Source organism: Cicer arietinum, chromosome 1, assembly GCF_000331145.2.
Source record: "Cicer arietinum cultivar CDC Frontier isolate Library 1 chromosome 1, Cicar.CDCFrontier_v2.0, whole genome shotgun sequence".
In the NCBI taxonomy this organism is placed as follows: Eukaryota; Viridiplantae; Streptophyta; class Magnoliopsida; order Fabales; family Fabaceae; genus Cicer; species Cicer arietinum.
The window spans coordinates 30195097-30203242 of NC_021160.2; the positions used below are offsets into that span (position 1 = coordinate 30195097).

At 31.3% G+C, this 8146-nt stretch overlaps 1 non-coding gene across 1 annotated transcript; it reads left to right on the plus strand.

Annotated features, from left to right (window-relative positions):
* The first annotated feature begins 593 nt into the window (after nucleotides 1-593).
* Nucleotides 594-721, plus strand: LOC113784253 (small nucleolar RNA SNORA69). Its single transcript, XR_003470269.1, has one exon. It is a non-coding gene; the product is annotated as a small nucleolar RNA SNORA69 (small nucleolar RNA).
* Nucleotides 722-8146: the final 7425 nt, after the last annotated feature.

An 8146-nucleotide genomic window follows, 5' to 3' on the forward strand; every position in this document is an offset into this window, starting at 1 on the left:
TTTCATTGCAGACCACTTTTGTTCTTGATGAGGAACGAAAGTCATATGTTTTGAGAGTTGCTGGGAAAATCCATCGTGGATTTAGATCCCATCTCTCAAATTTCTATCTAAAAGATAGAGAAGGAAACACAAATGCTGAACCTCCAAAGATATATCAACATTATATATCAAAGGATGAATGGAGTGCATTTGTTTCCAAACGTTCTGACCCGGCGTTTGTCGTAAGTGATTAATTTATTAGCATTTGTGTTTTATTATTCATATTCGTAGCGTATTTTAAATTTTTACACAATTGCTATTTTTTTTTTATATAGAATATTAGTAAGGCAAATCGCGAACGGGCAAGCAACCCAAAACACCCATACAAGAAATCACGTATGGGATATGCACGCCTTGAACAAAAAATTGTAAGTAATTAAACATCACTTGTAATTTGTATTATAAACTATAGTGTGTAACTAATTTGTATTATTTTGTTTATGATTTTAACGAATAGAGAAAAGACACCCAAGCCGATCAACCCTTGGGTCGTCATATCTTATGGAAGGAAGCGCGTGTAGAAAGCGCTGTAATATGCCCACCCATAATTTCATATATGGGTGTGCATTTTACAGCGCTTTTTTGAGAAAGCGCTGTAATATGCACACCCATATATGAAATTATGGGTGGGCATATTACAGCGCTTTTGTGAGAAAGCGCTGTAATATGCCCACCCATAATTTCATATTATGGGTCTGCATTTTACAGCGCTTTTCTTGTACATTTTACAGCGCTTTCTCACGAAAGCGCTGTAGAAGGTGCACCATTAAAGCGCTTTAGAACAACATTTTACAGCGCTTTTTAAAAACAGCGCTGTAAAATGTGTGTTTTTTTTTTTTAAACGTTGTAAATTAATTATTTGAAATGAAAAGTGCTTTTTAGCTTTTTATGGCACTTTTTTTAAAAAGCGCTGTCTTTTATCATTGTACCCAAAATTATTTTTGATCCAAAATCACTTCACAATCAGTGCACACAACAACAAAACATATTCAAATACCATAAGCAGTTCACACAATCAGTAGAACATAAATCAGAACTCTGTAACTTTTTTAACATATATGTAACTCTGTAATTTACAACCTAAGTAACTACATTCAGATACATATATACAACCTAATTTACAACCTAATTACCTACATTCAGATACGTATATATATATAACCTAATTTACAACCTAAACTACATTCAGATCCATATGCATGTTCATATATTGTGTCCTATGATCATTTACATATAATAACTAACAGAATATACATTATATGCACTAGCTACCATATAATATTCAGATCCCTTGCCCAGCAGCAAGCTATTTCCCAGAAAATCAAATAATTTTCATGTCAAGCACGTACTGACACCATTCTTCCTTTAATTCCATCAGATCTTCCTCAGAATATGATGGACTGGAATTGGCAAAGTACTGCAATATAAAAATTGAACATATTATATTAAGTTAGTATCAAATATATAGATAATTTATATATGAAAATCATATAATGCAAATACCGTACCGTTTCTGGGATAATAGTTTTATTCTTCTCAACAATCTCCTTCATGAATCTCAATATGTAGTACCCACAGTCGATGTTATTTGTTTGACGAGGGCACTTTATTGAGATCCATGTAATGTTATTAGACTTCTGCTTCGACACTTTAGCACCTCTTTGAGCTCGATAAACTTTTAAGGCACTATCGAATGAATAAATGTGATTATTAGAGCATGAATATTTATATATATATATATAAATATTCATGCTCTAATAATCACATTTATTCATTCGATAGTGCCTTAAAAGTTTATCGAGCTCAAAGAGGTGCTAAAGTGTCGAAGCAGAAGTCTAATAACATTACATGGATCTCAATAAAGTGCCCTCGTCAAACAAATAACATCGACTGTGGGTACTACATATTGAGATTCATGAAGGAGATTGTTGAGAAGAATAAAACTATTATCCCAGAAACGGTACGGTATTTGCATTATATGATTTTCATATATAAATTATCTATATATTTGATACTAACTTAATATAATATGTTCAATTTTTATATTGCAGTACTTTGCCAATTCCAGTCCATCATATTCTGAGGAAGATCTGATGGAATTAAAGGAAGAATGGTGTCAGTACGTGCTTGACATGAAAATTATTTGATTTTCTGGGAAATAGCTTGCTGCTGGGCAAGGGATCTGAATATTATATGGTAGCTAGTGCATATAATGTATATTCTGTTAGTTATTATATGTAAATGATCATAGGACACAATATATGCATATAATGTATTATAGTTATTATTGCTGTAAATGATCATAGTTATTATATGCATATAATGGATCTGTTAGTTATTATATAATGGATCTGAATGTAGGTAATTAGGTTGTAAATTAGGTTGTATATATGTATCTGAATGTAGTTACTTAGGTTGTAAATTACAGAGTTACATATATGTTAATAAAGTTAGAGTTCTGATTTCTGTTCTACTGATTGTGTGAACTGATTGTCTATAATATGTTCTGTTCTACTGATTGTCTATAATATGTTCTGTTCTACTGATTGTGAAGTGATTTTGGATCAAAAATAATTTTGGATACAAAGATAAAAGACAGCGCTTTTTTAAAAAAATGCCATAAAAAGCTAAAAAGCGCTTTTCATTTCAAATAATTAATTTACAGCGTTTAATCATTTGGGGCTCGCTACGTACGGAAGTAGCCTTTTGAGGGATAAATTAATTAATTTGCAAATATGGAAATTGTGAGATTAAAATATAGAATAGAAATATTTATAAGGTGTTGATTGATTTAATTTTATTAAATTTGTAGTGTTTGATATTATTGTGATATTGGGTGTTAAATTAATTTTATGTATATGTTTGATTAGATGAGTTTAAATGATGTTATAATAAAACATGGATGTGCTATGATAATTTTATGAGATGATGATTATGTATGATTAATAATTGTGATGTTATAAATTTGTGATGAGTATATGTGATGATGTACGATTGATGATAATGATGTTATAAATTTGTGATGAGTTTATGTGATGATGATGATGATGATGTTTGATTAATGATCGTGATGTTATAAATTTGTGATGAGAATATTGAATTAAACCCATAATTGATGAACTAATGGTGATTTCAATTTGTGTTTGAGATGACGGTTTTAATGGAGTATCATAGGCCAACGAGGGGAGAAAATAAATATTGAGAATTTGTGAAGTGGAGATTATTTTGCCATCATATAGGTAGAGCTTGACAAGCCTAATGATTCCAACGAAGTACAACTGAATGAGCCTGATCGTGACGGTCCGCTGTTGAGCCTGAAGGTAAGATTGTTAGACCTTGGAGGTATTTGGGCGGGTAATTCCTAGGTGACTTGGAGGTAGCACTCCAAATGTCAAGAGCTACCATGCAACACACGTTTCCCTCGATTGTCGTTAGGGATGGGAATAAGCTAGGCCGTCCATCAAGGCCATATGGCCTGACCTACTTACGGTCTGGCCTATTTAATAAAAAGGCTAGGCTTAGGCTGTTTTTAAATCCTATTTATTGAAATAGGTCAGGCTTATAAAAAAGCCTATTAGGCCTGACAGATCGGCCTATATATGTTTTATTATTTATTAATATTTTATTATTATTATTATTATTATTATTATTATTATTATTATTATTATTATTATTATTATTATTATTATTATATTATTTCCTATTTTAAATTCTATCAATTAGACAGTCACTCAGTAATCATTCCATATTTCAGTAGCTGTTCCATATTCGGTAACGATTCTATATTCAGTAGTCGTTCTATATTCGGTAGCCGTTTAATTAGTCAATCAATCGTTCCATATTTGTTTCAGAGAAAATAATTGGTGCATTTGTTTCAGAAAAAAAAATCTATTATTTAAAACCAAAAATTATTTTATAGGGTTTAGCGGATATTTGTTTCAGATTTTTTTAACATTATTTTGTTAGAAAAATTATTTTTTGTTTAATATATATAGACATATAGACATTGATATTGGTATGTGGAGAGTATCATGTGGTATTAGTAGACTATTTAAATATTTTAATGTAAATAAGGCTTTTAAATAGGCTTTCTGGCCAAGCCGAAAAAAAATCCTCTAATAGGTCGTAGTCTAGACTTAGACCTAAAAAATAAATCGTAGGCCAAGCTCATGCCTTTCAAAGTCAGGCCTGGCCTTGCCTATTCCCACCCCTAACTGTTGTGTATGTGTCTTAGGTTGAGTTGAGGGGATCTATAAGGACATGGCCAATTTAAATTATCCATCCACCAGGATGGTGGCATAATATCAAGCCTACTAACCAAGTACTTTAGAGTTAGAATCGTACCACATTGTGAAGTAGAGTCTAAGCTCATGCATAACATTGCATTTCCTTGTGATTAATGTGTATTGTGTGCGATAATAATTTCTCTTAGACGATTTGATGTTCTAGTAAAATTTATTGATTTTATTTGAGTGACTTTGACCTTTTAATGTGATATTTTCTTGAGGAATGTTTGTGTAATGATGCGGTTCTATTATGATTGTTTGCGTGTTCTTCTTTCTTATATTATACTATCAACATGATTTCAAAATTCACCTCCTTCGTTGTTTGTGTTTGACTAGCTTTGCTCTGCGAAATTGCAGTTATTACAGGTTAATGAGTCTTGAAGTTCAAGTTGGGGAGAAACCCTGCTCTGATAGGTGATACCGGGAATTAAGAGTTGTAATTGATATTTTAGTTGTGTAATTACAAATGACTTTTATATGGAAATATTAGTACTAGTAAGTTTTTGGAATTAAAATAAGAATTTATAGTTAAATCAAGTTCATTGAGATTAAATTGTTTTAATTGAGTAATAAAGTTTGAATTGTTCCATGTGTACTTTGAGAAACGTGATATCCTAAATTAGTTACAAAAGTTTTTATTTTCTTGTAAATAAATTTTCTTTATTCGTTGCAAATTTTACTCAAAAAATCTAGTATAAATTGTTATATGTCATTTTGGGGGTTTGGGGTGTCACCTTAGTGGTATCAGAGAAGGTCTGTCCAATCAGGCCGAGTGGGTCAAGTGTAGATTCAATTTTAGTCGAATGTCAGTCATGTTTTATTGTCTATTATTGTGATACCGTAAACCCCAAAATAATATATATATAATAATTTATATCATATTTCTATAAAATTTGTAGCGGATAAATAAAAATATGTTTCTAAGAAAATAAAACCTTTTCATTTTTAATTTAGGATATCGCGTTTCTCAAAAATCAAAAGGAACACTTTAAACTTCTCTACTCCTATAAAATAGTGCAATCTCAATAAGCTTGATTTAACTATAAATTATTATTTTAATTCCAAAAACTTACTAGTACTAAGGTTTTCATACCAAAAGTCATTTGTAATTACATAACAAAAATATAAATTACAACCCATAATTTCCGGTATCACCTATAGAGCATGGTTTCTCCCAAACTTGAACTTCAAGACTCATTAACTTGTAATAACTGCAATTTCCCAAACGCAGGGCCAAGCCAGTCAAACACAAACAACGAAGGAGGTGAGTTTTGAAGTCATGTTAATAGTATAATATAAGTAAGAAGAACACACAAACAATCATAATACATCGTATCATAACACAAACATTCTTCAAGGAAAAACATCACATTATAAAGTTAAAACCACTCAAGTAAAATCGATGCATTTCACTACAACATCAAATCATCTAAGAGAAATTATTATCGCACACGATACTTATTAATCACAATGAAAGAATCACAAGAAAATGCAATGCTATGATGAGCTTAAACTGTAGTTCACAATGTGGTACCATTATAACTCTAAAGTACTTGGTTAGGAGGCTTGATACTATGCCACTATCTCGGTGGAAAGAAAATTCAAATTGGCCCTGTCCTCATAGATCCCCTCAACTCAACCCAAGACACATATATGCGATAGTCGAGGTAAATGTGTGTTGCATGGTAGCTCCCGACATTTGGAGTGCTACCTCCAAGTCACCTAGGAATTCCCCACCCGAATACTTCCAAGGTCTAACAATCTTGCCTTAAGGCTCAACAACAGACCGCCACGATCAGGCTCATTCAATTGTACTTCCCCAAAATCACTAGGCTTGTCAGGCCCTACCTATATGATGACAAATAATCTCCACTTCACAAATTCTCAATATTTATGTTCTCCCCTCGTTGGCATATGATACTCCATTAAGTCTGTTATCTTAAACACAAATTGGAATTACCACTATTTCACCAACTATGGGATTATATCAATATTCTCATCACAAATTCACATAACCACTATCATTAATCATATCTCATCACATAAACTCATCACAACTTTATAGTATTACTATCATCAATCATACATCATCACATTGACTTATCACAAATTTATAACGTTGTTATTATTAATTAAACATCACCATAATCAGGTAAACTTATCAAAATGAATTCACCTTTTGGTATCACATCACATAAACCCATCTAATCAAACATATGCACCAAATTTATTTGACATCCCATATCACAATAATATCAAATATCATACATTTAACGAAATTAAGTCAAATATCACAATAATATCAAAGGTCACACATTTAACGAAGTTAAATTAAATATCACCATAATATAAAATGCCTCACAATTTCTATTTTGCACATTAATTAGTTTATCACTCAGAGGACTACTACAGTACGTAGCGAGCCTCAGATGAATCGTTGGAAAATACAGTTTTCTCGTTCATCTCACAATATATTATAGTCACGAATTCAAACATTCTCTCACCTCTTACCTTATTTAGACGTTCTCTCAAACACATAAATCAATGAAAATTTTCAACATCAGCTACACATCGACAACGTCTAGCGAGCGAATCCGAATAAACGACGAATTCACAAAATTGTTGAGACGTGACTGATAAATTATACGGAGCCTAAAAATAAGTGTTAAATAATTAATAATAATTTTAGGAACAAAACTGGAGTCAAAACGGTGAGAAAATTGCAGAAAAAGTCTCACCGACTTGTCGGAGTGTCGAAAGGGTCAAATGTCAACTTCACCAAAAAAATAAAAATGAGAAGTGCTTTTTGAAGGTTTCGACTAGATGAATCCAAAAGTGACGTTAGATTTTTTAGACGAGAAATGTGGTGATCGGAATCGGCCAAAAAAAACTCGCTCAAGGAAAGAAACGCAACTATTTATGATTAAACGGAGTCAAGATCGATAAAATTGATGCTAAAAATGGATTCAGTGGTCGATTTCGTGTGGGATAGAAGTTGGGATCGTTTCAAAATAGCAAGGAATTGATGGGACGAATTTGAGAGGATGATGGTGTTGATGCGTGTTCTTCGTACTGCTGCTGTGTGCTATTTTTTTTCTTTTTTTTTTTAATTGCAGATTGAGGGGTGTAGATGGCAGATGTACAAGTGCAAGAGTAAAACAGTCTGTCAGGCCCAACACAGGGGCGTCCAGTCTGAGGCAGAAATGGGGGTGTAATGAACAACTCGCAAGTCTAGAAAAGAAAAGTCCAACCAGCCCAATTTAATGTGCAAATGTAGGAAATAGGGTGTAAACAGTCGTCTGGTCCAAAAATTCATTTTCTAGTATTTCTAAAAGTCCTTAATAAATAATTTATTTTACTGATCAACGCTAAAAACTTTTTCTCCAAAACACTCATTTTAACATAATATTATTTTTCTTTTAACATAGATAAATCTAATTTTAACCAAAACTCTCATATTCAAAATAATAACTATAAGTATTACTATAACATTTTTCAAAATAGTCACATAAAAATACATCATCATACCATAATAATTGTACGAAAATAAAGAAACTCGATAGCAATATTACTAATACTTCAAGATAATTATTTGTAAAATAAATAATTAATATAAGATATATTTATAAAAAAAAATTAATTATAATTATTTGCATAATTAACATCAATCAAACATACAAGAAAATATTGCATTAACTATGAACGCACATATACACGTAGAATCATCTAATATCTCATACTTTAAAATATGTACACTAAAATACTATTATTTATAAAAAAAATATAAAAAATATAAAATAATAAAATATAATATTTGTTAT